The sequence below is a fragment of the Boleophthalmus pectinirostris genome, unplaced genomic scaffold (genome assembly GCF_026225935.1).
Source record: "Boleophthalmus pectinirostris isolate CB_2022bp ecotype Guang Dong unplaced genomic scaffold, ASM2622593v1 HiC_scaffold_6, whole genome shotgun sequence".
Taxonomy (NCBI): domain Eukaryota; kingdom Metazoa; phylum Chordata; class Actinopteri; order Gobiiformes; family Gobiidae; genus Boleophthalmus; species Boleophthalmus pectinirostris.
The window spans coordinates 23,117,240-23,142,557 of record NW_026571447.1 but is presented as its reverse complement, the minus strand read 5'-3'; the positions used below and the strand labels follow the sequence as shown (position 1 = coordinate 23,142,557).

General features: G+C 38.3%; 1 protein-coding gene across 1 annotated transcript in view; it reads left to right on the top strand.

Annotated features, from left to right (window-relative positions):
• The window catches only part of nrsn1 (neurensin 1), a 116,173-nt gene that overhangs the window by 76,915 nt on the left and 13,940 nt on the right, over positions 1-25,318 (top strand). Inside the window, exons 4-8 of the mRNA XM_020937096.2 lie at positions 7,260-7,357; positions 19,391-19,474; positions 21,149-21,273; positions 23,546-23,634; positions 24,555-24,605. The gene's annotated coding sequence lies outside the window, so the exon portion shown is untranslated. The remainder of the gene's footprint in view (positions 1-7,259; positions 7,358-19,390; positions 19,475-21,148; positions 21,274-23,545; positions 23,635-24,554; positions 24,606-25,318) is intronic.

Here is a 25,318-nt window from a genome sequence, read left to right as displayed (position 1 = left end):
TGAGTAACAAAATGATTTGTCTACACCTGCATTTTTAGTCTAAATATGTTCAAGTGTAAACATCCTTTTAGACCAGTGGCCACTTGTGTAGGAGATTTAAAATAGCTTTCGGAAAACCATTTAAAAGTCAAATATCCATACGGTGCAATGTTTACCCTCTATCTACATTCAATAAGTACTCATTTAATTATAGATTTGAGAACATCCATTAACTGAAGGTCAACTTTTCACAAAGGAGATGCAAGCAAATTTCAACCTGCCATTTCTCGTCCTGACCGCACCTCCAGACGTAATTCTGTTTGCACAATGGTTTGTGTGATGCAAATCTCTGGGTATTTCTATTAGCCGCCAAAAAGCCTGTTTAATAAGTCTGCGCCGTGTTCAAAATGATGTAAAAATGCACAGGGGCAATGGTAATCTCTAGTGTGTGCAACCCAAGCAGGCTGGCCATTGTTGCTCCCGTAATCCCGTCTGCTTTGAAACTTTCATACACGCGCCTCATAGATGTTGTTGGCAAGCACATCTGGTGGGTCTGCCTGTTCACAAACTGATATTGAAAAGCACCGAACGACAACTGGTAGTCCAAGGTGCTGTAGTTTACACAAATGTAAGAAGGTGCTATTTGAAGGGCAGGAAAAGCAAATCAACAAGGAGCTTAAAGTAAAATGTGTTGTTTAATTTGAGATTTAAATTCTGCACTCTGGCACAATGTGATAGGACTTCAAAAGTGTTTATAATAACTCATAAATATTTCAGAGGGTTTAATTCAGCACAAAAGTCTGTGGTGTAAACAGCTAGAGGCTAGGTCAAAACTTTTAGTTAAACTTGTTATCATTGGAATACAATAAAAATTGTTCTGACAATAAAAATGATGACTTTCAATGTGTGTGTAGTATTTTCAGCAGTCTTTACAAATTCAACTCTATTGTTCCCAAGAAATTGTGTCCTATGTATCTGATCAATTTCTGCGACACGAACAAAAATAATTGGCTCCAGATTTTGCGTGCTTAATCAGTAACAGAATAAGCAAATAAGGATGAAGAGTTCAAGTTTGATTTTCTATTACAAGATATAAATTAAATTCTACCATAAAATGTACATGTTTTCTATAGTGTAAACAAACCAGAAGGACTGAAAAGAACACACAAATGTATGTATGAATCCAAATTCATACACAGGAATAAGAATTTCTACTTCCATTTATGACCTAGCCTTTTTGCTACAGTAATTAACATAGTTAATGTTAGTAACCTAATTACCTGGCACAGCTTAATGCACTTTAGTTGTACCATGGCATTTTTGTATGATTACTTCACATGTTTGTCAGTACTTACAGGTTAAAAGTTCATGCTGCTATACATGCTGTTTGGAAAAGAGCTAAAATTACCTGCAAGAATGTGCCATTGTGACAGTAATAGAAATTATCCTCCCACAAATGTGATTATACCTGTGTAATTCCACCGCTGCTTAAACCAACAGAGTGACTCAGCCTCACAGGTGCATGGATGTTTATTGCGTTCTGGAAAATAATTGGAATTGTGGTTATCTAGCTGCGAGCTCCGAGAAGGAAGATGGTTTCTCGAGTGATTTACTCTTCAAGAAAAGAGAAGAAAAACATCATGTCTGCATCTTTGATCTGGCTCATTGACAAGATTTGGTCAGGGCAACTCTCCATCCGAAAAGAAACCAAGGCTTTCATTATAAACAACATTATTTACTCTCATGCAACTTCAAGATATTTTCTTAGTTTACTGCACAATGTATAAAAATACGTAAAACTAAAGCTATTGTCATAGAGACACCGACAGTTGCTTTTAAAAGTTTGAGATGCCATAGTCCTTATTTGACTTTGTAGCTCCAAAAACAAGCCATTTGTGCACTCAGTCAATTAAATTGGTTTTCGGTAGGAGCTCATTTATTCAGGACAAAGCATTTTAAAAAAAAAATGAACCCATTACTTGATGTTTTGTTGACAATAATAAAATCGTATTTCAAAGAGTTTAACTAGCCAAAGAGAAAGAGTCAATTAATTGGCAGAGTCTTCCATATAACCTGTTAGCTGGTGCCCCACAGTGTAAGTAAAGACTGTCTTTGTTATTCTCAGAACATCATTGTTTAATGATTTCTTTCCATTTGGATCAAATTAGGCCAAGCACTAATTGATTGTAATGGAAATGAGTTGACCACACTGTCAAAAGCTGTCATTGCTGTATAGCCCCATTCTAAGTGTCTTTATGCCACTGGCTAATTGTTGGTCTGATTGCACTGGCCTTCCACTGTGCTGGTTTCCATGCTAATGAGCTAATTATTGAACAACAATGTAGTTTGATAATTCAATCGTGCTAGACACTAATGAACACACCATTTTAGTCACAAGTGTGTGGCGTTTCAGTTCCTTTTACGCTCATCCACTGTCTGGCGCTCAGAGAAAAGAAACCTTCAAGACTGTATAAAATATATTAAGGATGGGAATTGGTCTCAGGCTTTTTTGCATGGGTTACACTATATCTGTCCTTCCAAAAGCCTATAGACACAAATGACTTCGTTCTAAAAAGAAATTCTTGCTTCAATCCACAAAGCACATACTAGAATGAAAAGATAAAGATGTGGGATTTGGGGATGTGCTACAAAAAGTAATTCTGATATTAAATAAATATGCTCCCAATTTCCTCCCCAGAGGCTTCAGTCACAGAAAGGATGATTTTTTTGCCCTTTGACATGACTGAATCAAACAGCGCGGGATTCTTTTGGCATTATTTAATGGTGAGGCTGGATTCACAAGGCTGTGAGCTGATGGCAAAGGCCACCCAACGCTTTATCCTTTATAATGTCTTAATGTGTGCTAGTGTATGAGACACAGACAGAGCTGAAGAAACTAAAAGTGAGAAAGTTTGAGGCTGGGGGAAAAGGGGGCGAACTTGAGTAAAGAGCGGGCAGAGCCATGGAACAAGACCAATAGCATGGCATATTTATAATGAAAAGAGCAAGAGAGATTCCTCCGCCTCAGATGATGCCCCAACACGCTGCGGGGAGCCAAATGAATGTTCTGATTTTTTCAAACCGTAAAATGGACGATTCTGAAGGTTTATTTCTACACAGGGAGAATTAAGCTGGTTTGACTGGGCTCCGGCACAGTTATCACATCCCCCAGCCGGACACTACACACAGGCAGGGCACACGCAGGACTCAGGAAAGGACTTGAAAGCATGTGTTGGATTCCTATGGCAGAGCGCAGAGTTGAAAAAGAGCGGCTGTCTGTACTGGGGGCTTTATTGGTCTCTGTCATACAAAGCGCAGCCAGGGGCGGTGTATCAGAGGTGGGGTGTGGGTGGGGTATGGGTGGGGGGCAGCAGCACGACTTAAGGTAGTTGGGAAGTTGTCTGCAGGAATTCATGAAGAGGCCGACTGCAGGCACTTTTCACTCCTCTCTTTCAAGCCTCACCTGTCACAGGCCTGGGCTATCAAACATCTCCTCCCGTGTGCTCCCTACTTTCATCTCCGGAAAACAACTCCACTATTTCTACCCATAGCTGTGCCTGTGCCAGTCAGTCCATTACATTACAAAACACTTAAACAATACATACTGTTCTTTTTTACTTTAATCAACTATAATATGCATATTACTTTACATTTAGTTCTTTGTAAATAATAAAATTGATCTAAAATGGCAATAAGCCCTGTCTTTCCATTGTTGTGTTTGAGAGAAAGCAGGGGATTTTCATGTTTTTTTTTTTTTTTGTTTTTTTTTTTTTTATCTTTGAAAAATTGCTACACAACAGTTTTTAATCCTATGTGTTTGACCTGGAGTTTAAATTATTTTAAGAAATTACTGAATGGTAGGGGGTTCTTTGAAAACAGACACTTTCTCAAGTCTCAAATGCAGGATAATACAGTTTTACACAAACATGCATGAATCAGTTGAACTACAAATCTGAACAAATGTTCATGAGAAAGAACACTGTTATAACTTGTTTTTGTTTTTTTTAAAGTTCATAAAAGTTGTTTTTGCAGATGTCCCCTTCTTAGCAGAACACTGAACTAACTATGTTCTAGTGATCAAGTATCTGGAATAAAATTGTTCAAATTGATATTGAAAATTATGATATTTAAAAAAATTCTAACTCATCAAAAGCTATAGATCAGACATAGTCACTGGCACACAGAGACAATCCAAACCACATCTTCAAAAATATGTTGCTCAAGCCTGAAACATTCACACACATTCAGCCTGTTGTGTTCTATTCTTCTCACTAGACTTGACTGCTTTTAAATTGAAAATACAGAGATATAGAATCAACGAGATTTGCTGGACCTATGATGGTATCAAGCACATCAGTCTCTTCTAATAGATTGTGTTATTGTTGTGAGCGCTCAGAAAGTTTATTATATCCACTCTCCCATAATGCAGTTGAGATGTTCATATGAAGTCAATGTGGTCAATGGCTTTATATATGAGCGATGTACTCACCAAAGCTATGTACAGTAGGTGAAACCCAGTGGGAAGTGCATTTCAAGTTCACATCTGTGCCCAAGTACAGTATCTCTCCACTCAATAAGAACAGGTTTGGAACAGGTTGCTCTAATGTTGCTTTTGGAGTTCTCATCTCACTTAAGCTAATTGAGTTATTGGCAAAACGATACAAGGTTACATTTCAGTAAAAATAAACACAAGCTTTTAAGAAAATAAAGACAATTTTCTGTTTTGGGGAGGAAATTGAACTAAGGATCATTTTGTTATTACATTAAGGTTTTAGTGAAAGTTATTTGTACTTTCCAGATTATTGTTTATTTTTACATGCATTATATTGTATGTGTATTTGGTGATACTGTATCAGTACTGCAGACCATTCAATCAACTATCACCATGACCATAATATATTATTTATTCCTAATTTAAGCAACTGTAACTATGTTGCTTATATTAGGCATATTTATGTGGGGAATTGGCTATGCCTTGGTTCTCAAAGTACCAAAGTACTCAACGTTTGAAAAATATTTGTTTCATGGTAATGGTTTATTCTGAGTTTTTGTGTATAGTAGTGTTGACGACACTGAAACAACAGAGTGCAAGAAATCTTTAATATCTTCCACAATGTCATCTTATTAGCATACAAGACCGGCAGTTCTAAACCCATTTTATGACATTAATGACAATAATACTACAAATTATGGATTCATAAATTGTATTAGTGTACACTGACCATAATTTCATTTTATTGCTATTGTGTGTTTATATATTGTCTTGGATTCATGGACATCTGGTGGACGAGTGAATTATCATAACATTATTACTTTTTAGGGAACCAAAGATAATTGCTTGGGCATTGTATAAAATGATTGTTGTTAATAATGCCACATATTTTTAGAAGGAAGGCAATGATGAAACTCAAATCTGCTATTATCTAAATGTATTTTTATGTCCTGCATTCATTTAGAGATAAAATACAATTAAGAAGCTCATATACAATTTTAATCACATTAAGCTATTAAAGTCATATGTCATAAATGTTTTAATAATATCGGAAGTTCAGATAAAGTTCAAAGTTATACTGGATTAAAAGAAACATTTTCAGGCTATACGCTTACATGCAACACAAATCAGAATGCATTTTATCCACTGTTCTAGTTATATAGTAGACACACACTTCCTCATATACTGCACAGTGAATTAATAATACTCTTCCATTTGGGAAAGTTGGGAATATAAATTAAAGATTTATACCAAATCACTCCAAAGGAATCTATTCAATCTCCTATTACGCTGGATTCAAAGAGGCTAGATTATAGCTCAGTATGCAGGGGTGGCCTATACTTAAAGATAGCCATCCATGTGAATCCTGCCCATACTTGCCCAACCCCAGAGAGCAGAAGATAGGGGAGAAAATGAAAGGTGGTCTGTGTGTGCGTGCTTGTGTGTGTGTCTGTGTGTGTGTATGTATGTAGACATGTATGAGGAGAGAGGAGGAAGAGGAGGAGGAGGAAGCTCTCGGATGAAGAGCTTCCGTCCAAATCCATCATGATGAAACTCTCCTTTGCACCAGGAGGCCTCAGCTCCTTTAAGGTCTGCACCCTTTGATGGCTATCATTTTAAAAATATCTTACTTTCCAAATGTGGCTGGCTGAGAAAAAATCGGAATGGGATTTTTTCCGACATTTTGATATATCCAGATAAATATTGGAAAAGTTAATCATTTTCAAGGCTATAGTTGGATTTGCTTGGTGGAAGACATTTGACTTATACAGCTCAATATGATTCATGCTTGTCTCCTCCATCTTGGCCGTTTCATCTGCTGGATTTGTGTTGATTTGTTTGGAGCTGCTTATTGATGGCTTTTATCCTGCTGTGCCTGAACCTGACTTTGACCTTTGACCCTTATTAAAGAGAGCCAGTCAACTCATGGCTCAGAGATCAATGAGATAAAACTGAATGAATATGTGCATGCGATACTGCTGTGTGTGAACATATGTGTGTCTGAGGATAGCTCATGAGTGTGTATGTGCTCACCGGAGTCATTTGACTGCAAAAAGCACAATGAACAGCTAGAACAGACTCTTAGATTATTGATCCTTATGGCTTCCTTATACATTCTATCCATGCATTCCCTGTGCATAATAAGAAAAGATTAACTTTATTGATCTCACTGCAGAGAAATTCTCTCATATGATCATTTGTGCAGTGTGAAGGCAGCCTTTAGCACTCACTGTGATGTGACCAAAGTGTTGATGTTTATGGTTTGATGACAAAGATTTGGTTTGTTCTTTTGTATTTTTTTCCCTTGAAGAAATTTAGTTCTAATAGCTTTCACCCAGTCTTCATACTTTCATTGTTACACCATTAGGGGTGTGCAAAAATATCAAAATATCATATCGTTTACTGTGATGATACAGCATTGATATTGTGGGCTGCTGTATCGATATATCTCCAAGAGTATTTTTTTGGTATATTCTATTAAATTATTTTGTTACAGTGCTACAGTTTTGTTGCTTGTTTAGGGAAAGGAAACTCGTTTATGTGACACATTTGACATTTTCACTGTTTTGATTTTTAAAATGTTTGAAGTGGCTTATGTATCGAGGTATGAATCGTATCAGCAGCTTCTTAATGATACCCAGCCCTGTACACCATAGCTCAGCTCATTGTGTAGATAGTGATGGTGAACAGTAAAACATACTGGACACATTTTGTCCATGTTTTTCAGACCTTTCCAGGAATGATTTAGATTGACTAATTCACCTAACACATGCATGTCATTGGACAGCAGGAAGAAGTACCTGGTGATGCCCCTTGGAAAAGCAAAGAGGACATGTAGACTTCACACAGAGACTGGAGGCTGCAAGCCTGAAGGCCAACTGAGAGGTGAGAGAAGCATGGTGCACCACATTAATATCATCATAAATCTTAATCATTCCTAAATGAAGGACAATCACATTTCAACTCAGACTATCAATCACCATCACACCAAGAGCCAATTAGAAAATGCATTTTGACTCGGCCTAATATCTTTATACTCATTCAAAATGAGGCTGTGGTCACCCCTCCACACTCTCCTCAGCAGCTGCTCACCTAGCCCCCCAAAACATCCCGTGACAAAATTTATTCATTCACCCAATCATTTTGGCCCTCTTCACCATTTGAGAGGAGGTGAATAGGCCCATTGTGCTTGCAACCTGTGTACCTCAACCCCTCAAGCACTCTGGCCAATTTCTGCATCCATGCTGTCCCCTTAAGAGGAGAGCGCTGAAATGAAAAGCCTTGTCCTTCTTTTGCTCACCCTCTCTCTCTACTTCCCCCTGCTGCCATCATCCTACCATCCTCATCTCCTCTCCAAAAACAACCCATAATGGTGCGGACTGGAGGCTGTCTGTCTATTTTTTTCTGCCAAAAGAGGGGTGTGTGAGTATAAGTGAGGGAGGGAGAGAGTGAGAGAAGCGGAGCAGCAGCAGTGAGCTCATCATCCTTGATTACGCCTGTCACCACCAGGTAGGAGGCAGCAATTAGCCTTGGCCAGGCCTGTTCCACCGAGACACGCACACACACACATACACACACCCAGCAATAATTATGCAGACATAGCACACACGCATTCACACACAAGCAGCGCGAGGGGCCCATACACTCGGGAGAGGCCAGGCTGAATGAGTGTGGCATCTGTTAGAGAGTGATTTGGCTGGCAAAGTGAAAGAAAGGATGGATGAATGTGTGGAGGAGAGTAGCAGCAGCGGTGCACTGGCATGGAGGGACAGCACAGGAGTCACGCTGAAGGACAGGAGGGGAAATACAGCCAGGGAAAGTTAGTGATTAGGAGCTATAGGTTAGTGGTGTTATAGCGGAGAGGTGGCTGATTGGTCAAGAGCAGGTTAAATATACAGATTGTTAAAAATAGAAGCCATTAAAATGATGTGAAATGTATAGACAGGAAGCTTGCATTGTTAGTTAAAGTGTGAGTTTTCGGTTTCAATATTGAAAAGTTGGGCCATGCAGTAAAATGTACATAAAACTTGTTTTCTAGTGACTCCAAGTTGTCATCTGACTATAATGTAGAAACAAGTCTATCCAATGTTTATATAAAAATTTGATTTTCTCTACAGCACAAGCTACATTGAAAACTGAATATCATAAACGAGGCATGTGATAAAATGTTTATTTAAAATGCTTAGAAATTAGTGTTGATTTGCAGGAAACCAATAAAAGGGTAAACAGATGGAGTAAGCAAAGAAAAAGTCAATGAAGAAAAGGGCTGGGGAAGGAGATGTGGGGATGCTGAGATGGACGGGGAGAGAAGATTGGCTGCCTGCTTTTGATAGTGTGTGCCAAATCGATTGTGGCTGACTAATCCAGTTAGCTATGGCAGGAGCATGCAGAAGAGGCGCTTATGGGACTGTTACAGTGCTCTGTCTGCTCTACGCTTCCTGCCCCGTGTGTGCGCTCGTGTGTGTGTGTTTACATGTGTGTTTGTGTGAAGCATGTCCAAATCTGACACCAGGCAAAGCTAGTGCCATTCTGTCTGTCAGACTCCCCTCTCAGAGCAAAGAGACAACAGATCCCCAGGCATCGCCCAGCTATACAAGATGCTCTCAAATTCAGGCTTTTTTGCATTGCTTCTACCTTTACAATGACAGCAGATAGCCAGATGCACAGTAATATGGTGTCTTAATTCCTTGTCTAAACCTTGTATTAATTAGAGCCTTATAAGCACACATTTTGAGTCTCACACAAATAAGGACAGATGGAGGCTGCTGGCAGTTGTAACCAGTTGCAAAGTTTTTTTTTCTTCTTCTTCCAGTTAGACTAGAGCTGTTTACATTTGTAGTTGCGCTCCAATCCAACTCCACACATGAAATATAAATGTAGATTTCCAGAGCAGCAATGATTTTGGTTATAAAATTTGTGAAGAATGGGGAGAGTTTCACGTTGTGGCAGAAGGCTATAGGGTGCTTAGCATGCAGTGGCCCCTCAGCCTGCTCTTTACAATGAGCCACTTATGTAGAAAGGGGACGCCGGCATGTTAAATCACTTCATCTATAATTGCCTGCATTTACTTCTCCTTAGAGGGCCAAACATAAGAAAATTCTCTTAGGCCCAATAAATGTTGCTGTGGACCGTATTTGTGATTAGGGGCTGGGGGCGGAGGATGGGTTTGACGCTCATTTTTCACAAACAATTTTTCCATTTTTCTTCACAGGGAGACAGTTGGCATTAGATTAGGACAGGCCTAACAGAGGCAGGGCCGCTAGCAAATTGTGTGGCTTGAAGGGCAAATGCCCCTCTGAATTTATCAACTTATGGCTCCAGTGAGCTGCGAGGGATGATGATGACCTCAAGATACCCTCCTAAGGATGCCTTTTACCGTCACTACATGCTACATAGGCCATAGGCTATTGCTCTGACAGAGCAGATTTTATTTTATTTTTTTATTTCCAACTTGTGAGTAAATTGGCCATATGTGGATTTTTAATGCATTTAATCTCTATAAATATGTACCATCAGTTTCTATAAATAAATAAAGCTTTTACCATTGCACACTCAATTTAAATCTCTAACCATATGGGGCTACCAATGCATGTGATATGAGTTGAACTTACCACATGGTTGAGCTACATATTAATGCCTCCTGTAGTGGTTGGTAGCATTAGTTGACAGATGGATTTGAAAAATAAACTTGATTTTGATTGATGTGTGTAATTAAGTTTACAAAATGACCAATGCATTTTTACACATTATCTTGAAACACAGGAAAACATGTATCTGTTTGCTTTGCAAAGTGTATTCTATGTACTATTTTAATTGTTGATTGAGTGCAGATTTTATGCCAGGTGCCCTTTCTTGCACAACCCTGTTTATTTAGAAAGGCTTTGGACTAGCATGCAGGATTATAATAAACACCAGTAACACCTAAATCTGTATGCAGATTTGTCGGCAGACATGTGAGCTGAAATTTAAAATTATGAACTCCATTCATCAACACTATAAGATTAGCATCTCCAATCATGTCAACCTGGAAACAGGTGATACATGCTTCAGGGTTGGTACATTCTGGGCATGATTTAATGATCACACCAGAGTCATTTGTTCTTACTATAATTATCACCCCATTGAGATAATCAAAGCTCCTGTTAATAGAATGGAGTGAAAGGTCACCCTTACTAATGCCTGCCAAGTGAAAGATGAGATGTTTCAGTCCATGCTAAACAACAAGACGCATGCTATGAAACTGTGATGCTCAGAAGTATTGTTGTTAAATAAGAATAGTACTTATCTATCTACAGTAGTGAGAGAGCAAAATATGTGAAAGAATATGTATTGTATTTAGTTTATTATCTGTTTTGATCAGTTGTGGCTGCCATATGTAACCCAACTAGAATAACTCTCACTAGGTTGAGGTATTCTTTATCGACTCCATAGTGAGTCACCCTTCAGTTAAGTTGTCACGACACGTCAGTACACATCAATACAGCCTATCTATAGAAACCTCTTTGATATATTGACATAAAACCAACATATAGTGATATGGATCACACTTGATTTATGATGTTTTAATTGTTAGTGATTTTTTCTAGGTCAGTGCACACAATGCACAAAATATAAGTTATGCCAAATACCATTTAGAATTTTTGAATAAAAAATGTGCCAAATCATATGAATTGAAGATCTTTTATATAGTTTATTTTGCTGTAACTTGGTTAAAAGACTTTTATATTGTTCTGTATTGTCATTGTATTGCAGCTCAAATTCTTATTGCACACATTGTATCAACATCAGTGAATCAACATCAGTCAATATCATATTACAACAAAATTGCTGATATATCACTTGATCTGCTTTAGTCCAGCTGAATACATAAAATAAAGTAAACTTTGATTTGAGTGTGTTTGTAGAAAATTAATTTTTTATTTTTTTTTTCAATTGAATCCGAAATCATTTATTTGGTCTTGTTACATCTCAAGCAGAGTCCATCTGTCCATTTTCCAATCTCCCAGTGCTGGAGACATTTATCTTTACTGTTGTGGTCTGGCGGACGTTTCTTTCACCCACATCTCCTCTGAGCAGATCCTGAGGTGCTCCCAGTCTGTTAGGCATACATCATGTCTCCAGTGTCTTCTTGTTCCTGTGGGTTTGGCTCCGGGTAAGCACCATTTGAACTGTTTCCACAAAGTGTGCCAGGCAGGTTTTCCCATCCAGCGCCTGGAGCAGTTCACCTGCTCTTTTTCACTGGGAGGAAATAGAGTTGTGTATCTCTCTGCTGCACTATCTGTATCTACTGGAGACAAGACCCGCTCTGGACAGGATTTACTTTTCCCATCCAACATGAACTTGAGTTAGTTTTGATTAATACTTTTCATTAGAATCCTTTGTCACACAGTGATCCTATTGGGTGTAGTGCATCTTAAGTAGTGTGTTAATATAGTACATTATTAATGTGGGGCTATGATTGGAAGAGTCCCATATTTCAATTTGGGGAAAGCCTGAGTTGCTGTTTCAGCTCCTGGTAAATGAGGAAACAGTACACCTGGATCGATGGTACAATTCATGGTCACACTAACCCTTCATGTGTACAAATCAGTAGTACGACACCATAGTTTAGCTCTTATTTCTATCTGTTTTAAACCTGGTAAAGACAAATATTTTCTAAGGCTGTACATGGTGTGAAAAGTTTGTGAATCACTGGTCTATAGATTTGATTGCAAAAAAGAAACAGACATACCTACCTAAATTACAGTGTGTTTGTTTTATATAATATATCTTATAAGTCTAAATTGGCTATCTAGTGAATAACATTTTAATCTCTACCAAAGTGCAGCTAAAAGTCAGTAAAAAAGAAACAAACCTTAGACATTGGTTTTGCTCAGTATAAAATTTGTATATTTTATACTGTGAATGAGATGGATTAGTATTGACTTGGAGAATACTTAATTTTACAATAAATGGCATGGCTTCTCCTTAATGAGATTATGCAGACAGTAATTGGTTGAGGAAGTGAGCTAATTCAGATTTACTGTTTATAACACAGAGGTGGACTTGATCTCTAAACACACTTTAGCTTGAGGTGACCTTCTCTTCTTGGACGTTCTCCAGTGCTGAGTGCTAATCTGGTGCCTTGTGTGCATCCTTGCCATGTGGCTTTTGGCTCTCGCCCCGAATATCCCAGAAAAGGAGCAATCCAACCTCTGTCCAGATTCATGGGGTTTAACTACTGTGTATGTTCAGTCACTTAATGTGGACTCCAAATGACTTTTTATGGAAGCAAACATACCCTATATTAGTTTATGTTTTGATGGAAAAATAATGACTTTTTAATGAATATGAAGGATATGTTGGCCAGTCACAATGGCAGATTTTGAAGTGTGATATATTGCTACACAAAATATCAAAGAGAGTATAAAACCACTATGTATCACCTGTTCTTGTAAACCCTGTTCTAAATATACATTAATATTAAAAATACATCTGCTGAAGCAAAGGCATAGCAGAATGAAGCACTTAGTATCTGAGTCAACACAAAATAGTAACTTTTTGACCATCTAATGCAAAAAAAAGTTCTGAAAAATATGCTGCATCCAAAATATTGTTCAGTCTTTCATTTATTAAACAATAAGTCAATATTGTAATTATTGTGACAGGTAAATGACTTGTCCAACTTCTTGTATGATAAATTGCTGTTTCATATACATTTCAAAGTTATGTTCTAACTGTAAAACAATGATGCCCAAAGGTTTGATGTTTAGTTGACAGCAGCTTATTGCTGTATATATCACATATCACATCTAATCCTGTAATGTGTAATTATGACACGTGTCCGCTTCAATTGTTCTCCTTTTAAATCCATTTAAGCACATCTGAGGCTGCTAAATATAATAAAGGAAACTCACATCTTTTCAAAATCAATGCAATTACTGTAATCAACAAAATCTAGCTTTCGCTGTGGACCTCCGGGAACTGAGTGAGCCAAATATACGGTGCTCACCCATGATTGCCTTTGCTTTTTGCTGTTGAGGCTGTTATGGCTGCATTAAATTACCAAGTCTCTCATAACAGCTAGTATTGCCGAGCATAGCACAGTCTGGACTGATTCAATTGAGGACATATAAAAAGCCGGAACATGGGCCTGTAATCAATGGATAATTTCCATGTTACGTGTCCTGTGGTCTTCTGCCATGTCAAATGCAATCAAAAGTGTCAAAACCTGTAAAATTCTCAGCTGGTGCGGACATGCGGGAGGGCCACTCAGTGTGTGCGGCTGCTTTTATTTAACCACTCAATATAGAAGCTCAGTGCTCTTTGAACAACACATGAACCGACCCACTGCGGTGTGAATCCAATTTTCAACACCCAGTAGGTGTCAAAGTGCACCTTATGTCAATGCCTCGCTTTTTACACTTTTCACTCACATGGTAATAATGAAAACACTGCGTTCACTCATATTAATTAAACAAATGTATCAGGTGTACCACGACTAAATACCTCATTTACATATATACAGGCTGGAGTGAGCACACTCCTCAACTGTAAAACTCTACTTCAAAACAGAACTACTTCTTTTGTAGTGCTCCTCTAGTTTGCTGTCATGACAATGTTAACTATCTTAAATCTGAATGCTATATTCTTTTAAGTAGGAATGTAACACAGTACAATATTATCACTATATGAATCCCTCAGTATAATATGTATTGCAATATTTTGAGAGGGAGAGGAGAGTTGCAGAATTGTACATATGAGACTTTTTCCCTTTAAAATGCTTTGTCAAGTCTTGGGTGCAAATCCTAATCCAACAATTTAAGATATAAAAGTGCTTAGTAACTGTTGTTTCTTCATGGAAATGCAGCAGAGACTCATGGTCTATGTAGTCCCCTCTATTATGTACTTACATTGTTGCTGTAAAAGAGCTTATAATTCGATATATTGTCATAACCCACAATATAATTGAGACTTACAGTATCACAATAGTTTGGTTATTGTTAAATCCCTAATTTAAAGTATAAATAAGTTGCTAGTTTATTCATAGTGCCAGTCTGATGCCCTGATAAATGCAGGGGTCTGCTGGGTATTGCTGTCAAAGGATTTTGCTCTTGTATCCCTGGATAGTGGAAGTCGGATAGAAAGCAGAAGCATATTACATGTTTTATAATGTTAATAATAGACAATGAAACCAAGATGAAGATGGCCTAGATTATAATAATTTACAATAATTACAATTTTGTGTAAAACTTGATTTTAGCAGCTCCAGTGTCTTTAGGCGTGAACTTTTTTTTTTTTTTTTTTTGCTTGCTAATGGCATTACATCTCTTTGTTATGCCTCAGTGGTGCAGACAGCAGTCCCTCAGTAATTAAGTACAAATGGTAGAGAGAGAGAAAGAGGGGGAGAACGGGGAAAAAGAGGCAGGCTCAGCTGGTTCCCTGAACATAAAAACAGGTCTAATTAACAGCGCTGACTTCACACATGAGATTGACTCAAAGGGGAGCGAATTGAAGGCAATTACTCATTGAGCAGAATTTCATTTATAGGGGATTCGTATGGAAACTTATGCACATTTATTTGGTTTACTGTGACAAGACAAAAACTTGATTTATTATTTCCAAAGGTGTAAGAGTAAGAGTTTACTTTTGAATAAATTGATGGGAATAATTTATCATACTAACTGGTTGTTTACATGGTTTTGAATTAGTTCACAGTAAATCTCTATGTAAATGATTTTAGGTATATTAGAAGTTAAGGTTAAACTACACTTTATTGTCCCCATAGAGAAACTTGGCCTTTGCATTTGACCCATCCTTTAATGCCACTGGGGGATCTCTTCAGGAGCAGTGAGCAGTGCGGTGCTCTGGGACCCATCTCTGTGATCTTGTTGCTAGGCTTGGTCAGGACTAACTTAGCTGGAGGATTTAAACTATGGTGCATGATTTGGGCTCCCAGTGTAACCATGATATAATCTCATAGAAAAGTTATATTTCAGATGCATATTACAGTACAAACAACTTTCAGGTTAGGTTACCTCTACCTACTATTGGTAATTATTTTAAAAATATATAAAAGAAGAAAAATAGAATAGAAATAAATAGAGATGATATAAAGGTGCACTGTGTAACTTTTCAATTGAAACAAACAGGCATTCTGTTGATGAGCGGGGTTGCCACTCCACAGATCTAACCTGTAGTTTAACTTGGTTTGGTTTGGTTTCCATGATGATTGAAAGGTTTAATACTATAATTACAGAAACATTCCAAACAAAGCAATAACATCTCCAGGGAGAGAAGCATGTGGTGGACCTTCAACCAGAAAAATTACACAATGCACCTTTGACACTAGCTTGAAGGTCAGTACTTTACCAAAAACATTTTACACCATACAGTGTTATCACCTTTTTAGCTTTGTCTGAAGTTGTTCCAGGTCACCAACGGGAAAGTTACCTAGTATGTGGCCAGTGCTTTGTCATCAGTTTTGTTTGACAAGGTATTGGAAAAAAATGTAGCGTCCATGATGAATGGCTGGCCGGGTCCCACTGGAGAATAACGCAACTCCTGCCTCTCCGTCGGTCCTGTCTTTCTCTGCCTGACAGTATTCTTCATTTTTCATCTTTTTTTTCTACCTCTAACCCGCTGTCTTCATCTCACAAAACCCTCGCAACCTCTCCTTCCTGATCTTAACCCTATCTTTCTCTGCTGTCTGGAAACCCACTTCTCCCCGTACTATCTGCAGCTTCCCCTATGGAGAGGATAGAGGAGGCAACATTATTCTAGCAGAGGAGCAGGTGAGGGTTAAAAGGCAGCCACGGCCTAGTCTTCCAGGAATTAGAGGGAAAGAGCTCAGGGAAGCAGGGGGATAAAGAGGGAGTCCTGTTTAAAATTCTGACACCTCTCCACTATAAAGTAGGATTTCTGAGCCACTTGGGGCACGAGGAGGGAGCAAAAGAGACTTAAGCAGATGCGGAGGGTAAACGCAGGCCCTTTGTTATTTCTGACAAGCTCACAGAATGGAAATGTCATTAACTCACTGTAAATATTCAAAACTCAATCTCTTCACTGTCTCATACTTATTGTGCTGTTGTTTTGTCTTTAGGCGTATACATAGATAATCCATGGTGGAGAAAAAGTTAATTCTTTTTGATTTAATTCAATAATTTAGGATGATACTTAGACAAAGAAAGTATGCTAAGAAGTTTGAGGAATAATTCATCTCCATTTACGCTGTATGGAACGGTATAGGATGCATTATGCTGAAAGCGTTTCATAAAAATTACATTTACTGTCAAGATAGATAAGGGTTTTGGCTTACTTAATGATTAATATCTGTCAGGGTCAGTTTAATATTTAGTTTGTTATGTGTCTTTAGTAATTAAGTTTTAACATAAAACTCCTTTGTTCTGTAGCATTGCAGTGTTATACAATGTTTTGTTTCTACAGTATCCTGGAATAGGTGGGATTTGTTGCATTTGTCTGTGAGGGCCACGTGTAATTACTCCACAATGGTATATGACTGAAGACTTGATGTAACCCCAAAGAGACAGATAAAAACTAATAAGCCAAGAAGGGATAGCAATAAATAAAGATGGTGTGAATGTGAGTCCCTTGTCCAGAACTGAGCCCAATCCAGCGTAGGTACTGTTCTCAAACTAACCCAAGCAGATGACAACATTCCCAGCCAACATCTTCAAGGACAAATGGAAAAGCGCTGCCAGCCACAGAGCACCTTAGGGCAGCCAGCAGAAACTCTCCCCACTACCAACAACATATATTTGTCATTTAGCCCTCAGCCATCCAGTTCCCCAGGGACATTTGGAATGCCTCATCAAATGATGCCGATGTTCCCTTTCACTGGTTTTGTGTTGTGTGCCCAAAAGCTGCGAGGCACATTCATCTTTGGAATAACCCAATCGCGCTCACTCCCGCGGCCCCTTGTGGGTCTGTCGAGAGGCCTGCTGATGTGGGTTATTTGTTCCTTCATGCTGAACACATGAAGTCTTTTAGCTTGATGTTGTTGTCGCATTCTCAAAACAATTTCAAACTGGTATTTCGCAATTTAAGCCTGCAACAATTCTGAGCACTGTATGTTCTGCTTTAAAGGTGCTGAGGAAGATGTCAATTGGGTATCAAGTCAAGTCAGTTTTATTTATATAGACTGAAATTACAAACCACCCATTTGCCTCAGGGAGTTTTTACAATCTGTGAAATATATGACACTCTGGAAACCTCTCTTAAAGAGAAAATGGAAGAGGATAATCCAGGATATGAAGAGAGCTTCCAGCTGCTACTTGGGACATAAACCACATGGGGATCTATATGGACAAGATCCACAATGAGACTCGGGACATCAACCGTGGGTGGGACAATTGAAGAAATAGCATTTACATTGTTTTTATGAAAAGCAAGCACAATGTAAAACAGACTCCAGGTAAAATTGCTGATATAAGACTAATAATATATATGTTGACATACAAAATTGTGATATTTTGTCAAAGTACAATATAAGGAGTCCCATGGCTCTGGTTGAGTGCAGGCAGAAATGTTTAATATTTTCATGGAAAAAAAATATATATATATTTATTGATCACAAAAAGTGTAAAATGTTGTGAAACAATATATATAACAAACATACAATGAAAAAAACAATTGCTTGATCCTACAAATCACATAGTGCACATTTACCATGCAAATATCTTCTTATAATATGTTGACTCTGAGTTACATAATAATTGTCCAAACAGGCATAAAAAGTTCTCTACAGAAGTTGGTCATAAATGTATTTGCAGATCATGCCCTCTTCACTCTGGGTATGTATGTATGCTGAGTAACCTTAGGCCCTCTGTAGAAACAGTCAGTACAGTTGCAATAATTTGTTCATGAACTCATGAATCTATTTGCAGTATTACAGTATTTTTAGCATCAAGTATATATTAGATTATATTACACAAATACTTGCCCCTGGCCCATTACTTTAACTAGAGCTTGTTAGACTATTGCCCCACTTACCCAGGTTAAAGTCCCTCTTTTACCGTTGGACACTAAAAGTAGTAACAATAACGATCCTATGGAGGAGTCTCCCAAACTGGAGCAGTCCTAATCTTAAACCTACAGATACACAGCACGAGTATAAGGAAATGGGCGTGCTCATTATCCATCCATTGTGGGGCGAGGTATCCCGTCCGCTGCTGCAGTTGTGTGTGTGCAGCTCGTTAGAAAGAATGGAAAGGTACTGAACATCAGTACCATGCATGACTTCTTTTATGAGCCTCGCACACAGTTAAATTGGTGACATTTGGCCTTTAATGGGCTGGCTGAAAACTCATATCCCTTCTAACTACTGAATAAGGACTTCTAATGAACACCCAACCAGCTTAGAGTGTTAGTGGCTGCTACTCACTGGACTGAGAAACCAGGGAAGGCAATTATCAAGGTTCCCAAACATACCACCGTTACTGAATTCGCTTCCCATAGCAATGTTTTCAACCTTGGTTTAGAACCCAACTTTTACAGAACGCATTATTAAATTAAAAGGCACCAAAGCTTCTCATCCACACCTCTGAAACAAATGTAAAGACATAGCATACAAAAACTTAAACAATTTGGGCCTAAAATAACATGCAAGCACTTTTGAGACCTTAATCATAGCCCATAGAAGGCAAACTCCTGGATCAGCTCATTCATAATGATCTGAAACGGCCACACGGCACCGCTCACTGACCCAGCCGGCTGTAAACTTGCTGAGGGGGAACATATACCACATGTTTTATACTTCAGCATCTCTTTCATTTTTAGCACGGTGCCGCTCTATTGATCTATGAGCGAGGTGATTGGACGTTGCGATTAATGACCTCAGATGAAAGAAGTATTCCTTGGAGATCCATTCCCTGAAACACCACTAGATTATACCCTCCACCTTCTGCCTTTTTGCCACAGCTTTATCAAAAGTGAGTGAGACAGGTACAGGGGGGCACACCAGGACCCCAGCCCCTTCCCCCCCCTGAGAGTCACTGTGTAAAGGTAAGGTAATTTTTGTAAAGACCAAGCATCTCCATCTCACTCATTCTGTCATTTATTCATTCTTTCATAGCTCAACCTGTCCCGTCCCGTATCCTCACCCCCCTCTCCCCCCTTTTCAACGCTCAAGTCCTCAATTATTTTCAGACTGCCAGGCAAGGCACTGTGGGGCACAAGGGACCATTTGGACTTAGTACATTAAAGAATTCATGATTTGAAACCACCACAGCCCACCCTGACGACTCTATGATATGACTTTTCAGCGCCTCAAGCTCCTTCCTGGTTCGCCCCTTTTTCCAGCAGAGTGGCTTTCATTCCCCCTGACGACTGACATTGATCTATCCTTGAGTCTTTTAGCTCCAGGACTCCCATACCTTAAACTTCTGACTCCTGACCATTAAAAGAAACAGAGCAGCCGATATTTATGAATGTGTCTGTAATGATTTCCTTGTCCGTTTCTCGTGTCGCCATCTGTAAATTGGGCTGTTGGTATCAGGCGCATATAGTGACAGACATGACAGCGCAGTGCAGAAAAAGGAGATGAAATGTCTCCATGTTCCACGTGAAATCAATCTGTGGAGAAATGGGCGTGTGGTGCTGAGGAAATGGGGACAAGGACAAAACAGGACTCAGACTTTAGAGACAGACAGGCAAACTTGGGAAAGGGCTTAAAACATTGTGCTCTCATTTCAAGTTGAAGTTTAACAGAACTTCCAGACAGCCCTTTATATCGAAAATGTATTACATGTGTTCAAGTTTCTTCTCTTCAGATTTGTTCATTATGCAGGCAGTCTCAGCCACCACAAATGGATTGTTGTGATGATCATGTTGATAAATAAGTACTTGAGTTGATGTCTTTGGATGTTTGATGTTTTTCTCTTATGTGATCAATTAAAAACAACAATCTTGATTTATTCTACGGTTGTTTGTAAACTTTCCTTGTTTTGATCCTTTGCATCTTTAAGGACAAAGTAACATCACAAAATATGAACACATCTTATGGTGATGAGGTTCAACTGTACAGGTGTGTCACAAAGTGTTGGTAGTAGCTACAGCTGTTACAGTAACTAGAAACATATGTCCTTTAGTGAACTATTTAACCCTTGTTTAACCGGGAGCGTGCCGCTGAGATTTATCAAATAATTTCTAGAAGAATTCTCTCCCAATGGAGACCCATGGAACATGTTTGGGGTAGTAAGGGGAACCAGAGCACAGGGTGGTCCTGGAATTGAATTCAGTTTTGAGAGAGCAGTTCTAAGAAACTGCACTTTCTGAATAAATTATTAGTGGCTTTGAAAAAGGTAGATGATTGTGCCCTATACAGATGTGATTACATCTAAATAAGTTAGAACTTTATTGAACTATAAGAACTGAATTCAAATAATTTTAGATCCTTTAAGTTTTTGTGGTGTGCAGTGACAGCAGTGAGTTTTGTTTTTTATATGGGTGCTTTTGACATGCTCTAGTTGTGTACTTCTGCAGAAAAATAATATTTGGAGACCTTTTGCAGATGAAACTCATTGATTTATTTTTTTGTTTTTTGTTTTGTTTTATTGTAAACATGTTTTTCCTCACTGAAAACGATGACATATAGATGCAGTTTCTTCACTTTGCAAATATAGGTCTTGTATGTATGCACCATAAAAGTGACTCACAGTTCTTTCTTTTCATCCTCAGGTCATTATAAACAGCAAATCAACTACACAGCACCAGGGCCTGCATCATCAAAGCCAACCATGTAGCTAAGCAGAAAATGACAGTTGATTAGCACCAACACGAGGCTGAAAGGCTGTTTGACTGAAGTAAGAGCAATGAACAGTAAGTGCACCATGATAGTGAGAGAGCGCTCCTCCTCAGCTTGCACCTGTTTGCTCTTGACCAGAAACGATGACATCATCCGCTTATCACATCGCCAACGACAACAGCTCGGTCTGGATATCTGCCGCAATACAAGGGAATGAACTCATCGTACTACAGCCACTACTATGTACAATGATTCCTACTAACTTTCATTCATAAAATTTTATCAATCAATTGTATTTTACTGAACAACAAAAATATTTATAGTATTATGTAGTTTTTTTGTAACGCCACTATCAATTCAGTGTTTTTAATACATGATTCATCCAGAGCATCTTTTAATAATGGGCTACACATTCCAGGTGGTCAGTCATTCACTCATTCTACCTTTTCATTCACCTTATTCAAAAACCCTTTTCTCCACAAAAAATACTCCAGTTTTCTTGTAGTAGAGCCTGCGTACAATGTAACAGGAGCACACTGCCATCTTCTGACCGCACCTGGTACTTCACTGTTGAATAGGGGCTTTCAATCTGAGACATCTGGTAGCAGACATTACAAATAATGTTGCTCAACCCCTGGAGATTTGGCCGTTCCCTTTGCCTTCAACAGTCTGGATAGTAGTATTTTTATTTACTACTTTGTTTTGAAGAAGTAGCCAGATACTGTATGTGAGAGTAGTACTAGTGGACATTGTCTAGTGGTGTCCCTACGGTAGTTAAGATACTGTCACTCCCTTAACACATGTTTTCTGATAGCAGGGACATACAGTTGCACTTCTACAACAGCGTGCCAAACAAACCAGCCTCACAGTGGGCGGCATGCTACTCTCTGTGTGACTTCCCTAATGGCCGTAATGGAGGACAAGACCATTTATTATGACTGGGGGGTGAGGTATGTGTACGGCTACAATTAAGGAGAAAAACATCCCGGTGCTTGTAAAGGGCAGTAATGTGAGTTGGGAGAGGTGATGGATGCGGAGGGAGCGGCACTCGCAGGCTGGTGGGAATATCTTATTATCAGAGGCGGCGCGCAGATCTGTCACTGAGGTAAATTAGAGAGGGAGGAAAGGGAGGAAAGGAAGTGGGGAAAAATGAAGACAGAAAGTCAAGGGAAGATGGAAGAAAGTGCAAATCAGGCAGCCCAGGAGTTGGCTCGGTGACATGTTTAGATAAACCTTGATTGTGTGTTAATATCCAAGTTGTGTGTAATGTATACAACTCATGCAAATGTCGACGAACTCCAAAGTATGGTTTGTGTAAAGTGTTCAAATTAACGTAAACACCACTGCTGCCTTCACTGGGTCCTGGTTAGTTTCAAGTGGTCTGATATCTGGATAAATGGCTAAAACATGGCATGATAACAACGATTTTGGGACGTGTTCTTTAAAAAATGCAAGAATGTCTATTATTAGATCGTAACTGGAATTTATGAGTAAGGATGTAAGTTAATGTTAATCCAGAATCATGTGGTTATCCATTGTAATAAATTAAAATGACAATTTAGTATACAAGAAGTATACAGGCCAAAAAAGCTTATCATGAAGTGTTTTTTTTTTTTTTTTAACTTTACTTTTCGATTCATAAAGCTGGATTTTGCAGAACTGGTTAGTTACAACATGGGAGTGTATTAGACAGATATAATCCTTATATTTTAAGGATTTCTTTGTTGTTTGGTTATTGCGTCAGTGATTGCAAATAACTGGTAAATTGTTTTAAAAGTTGATATTGTGGCATTTCTTCTTATGCAAAAATATGGTGCATTCAACCTAAATCATCTTACCCCATTTATTATTTATTTTAAGTCCTTTGTTTTTTGAGATTATCACTTTTCATAATCTACAAACCTTTTTAGATTTTGCCACCATCAAACTTGGATTTACATAAAAGCACAGCTAATGTTACCTAATGTTTTTTTTTTTTTTTGCCATTTTCTGTCTTTATTAGCGTTTTTCATTATTATTTGCATTTGTGAATTCAAGACTGAGAACTTCAACAACAGTTCATTTGCAACTTTTCTCTTGCGACTTTAATGTATGAGCTATAAGGACTTATTATAATGATAAATATGTTTTACACTGTATATGGATGTTTTTATTACAGAGTTTTGAGAATTTGAATATAAAGATTTAATAAACTAGTTTGTATGTATGCAGAAATCATCTGTACCCAGGAGCCACCACCGCTACTGTGCTGCAGACATATTTTCCAGTAATAAGACATGTGCATATAGTATTTTAAAACAGCATCTATTTAAATTTGGTCTTTCTGGCAGCAGCAGCGGTGAGCAGTATACCCCCGGGACCCCAGGCAGACGCACCATCTGGGTGGTCAGTCGCAGGCAAATCTCCATTACACTGACAGGTGACAGTTAACTGAATAAATTATCTTTTTTCACAGAATGATCAAAAGCGCGTGTGTGTTTCTGTCCTATAACAAAATCTGCATTCATTCTCTCGGACAGCAAATGCCAATGAGCCGTCTTACACTGCCATTAGAGTCGGAAAAATGAAAATACTAACTTCGTCCAAAATGGAGATTCATAACGTTTTTTTCCCCGCCTTCACTCTGAGGTCACTCTTATGATTATGTATGGCTGTGACATTTTGAACTGAAATTGATTCAAATGGGATGTCTGTGCTCATGGATCTCTGTTATTTAGACTGTACATGAGCTGAAATTGTGAAATGTATTAAGGACTGATTTCATTACTACTGGTGATTGGTAAAGTCCAGCTCTAATACGGGACACTGGCTGCTCACACGAAGCAATCAGACGAGGTTAACTCTGCACTGGCTTGGACTTTTAAATACCAATATTTTGCCAAGACATAATGAGAAAATTAAATTGAACTAGGCTACTTTAAATGTCAAATGGGCAAGGACAAAAAAGGGCTTTATTGCAAATCACGTTGTATTTACATGCATTTGCATTTATGTGGGTGAAAGTCAAGGCAACTTCATAATCTACTCTATTCTGAAATAACTGCACACTAGAGTGTTATTTTCAGCACAGCAATATAGCGCCCTTTAATAATCATCTTTCTTAAGGAGTATCTAGATTTACTTTAAATATATGTAAGTGTAACAGTTATTGACTTTTTAGTTCAAATTCAAGCCACAAATCAGAGATATTTCACAATCACTATTAGATCAGTCAGTACAGCCTACATATGCTTACACTTAACATAATGTTCGACAAAAAAACATTTACTATAGACCACAATAGTGAGATTTAATGTGCTTTTATTATTGTTTTTCACCACTTTTATTTCTTTGTTTCAGTGCAAGTGGGAGAATGGACCAATATTCCACCCCATGTCTCATAAGTTGTAGGTAAGTACTGCATAACCTTTCACAGATCCTTTATCTTTTTAAGTAGTTCATGGGGAAAAACATGCTGATATGCTATTTTAATACCATGCATTGCACTCAATCTCATCTTTACCTGGTTTGTCCTAAATTCCTAAAATACTGGACTAAAATGTCACAGTCCTCTATCGCATGTGTGACATTTCTACCACATTTGGCATATAACAAATACAATTTCAACACTTCAGCACTAACCTTCAGTTTCACAGTTTACTGGTACTTTAATGGTATTTTGTTGTAAAATAAAAAAAAAAAACTGTTCTAGATGTTGTTTTACCAGTTTGTTGTGCATTGAGCGACAGAGTAGTTTAATGCACAAGTAGATAATCCCCGACCATGTGGTGGCTCTGGTATGATAAGGAATTTATTGCTGTGTGAATGTGTTCCATTGATATAATCATCTGCCAAAAGCTGGAAGGCTGAGTTAAATGTTAAAAAAGGGGGAAATTGAAGAGGAGAGTGAAAAAGATCGAAATACGGTCTGTAAAAGAATTAGTGCTAATGTGAGATAGAATAGGCAAGTATAAAACCTCATTGGGGAAAGCAGACAGGAGCGGTGACAAAAGCAGTCTGACAGCAGGAGATGGAGATAGAGAGTGGCAGATGGGCAATATTAAATCAAAGTTAAGTAACGCTACTCTGTTCTTTATCTCACCCAAATATGCTAATCCAGGGAG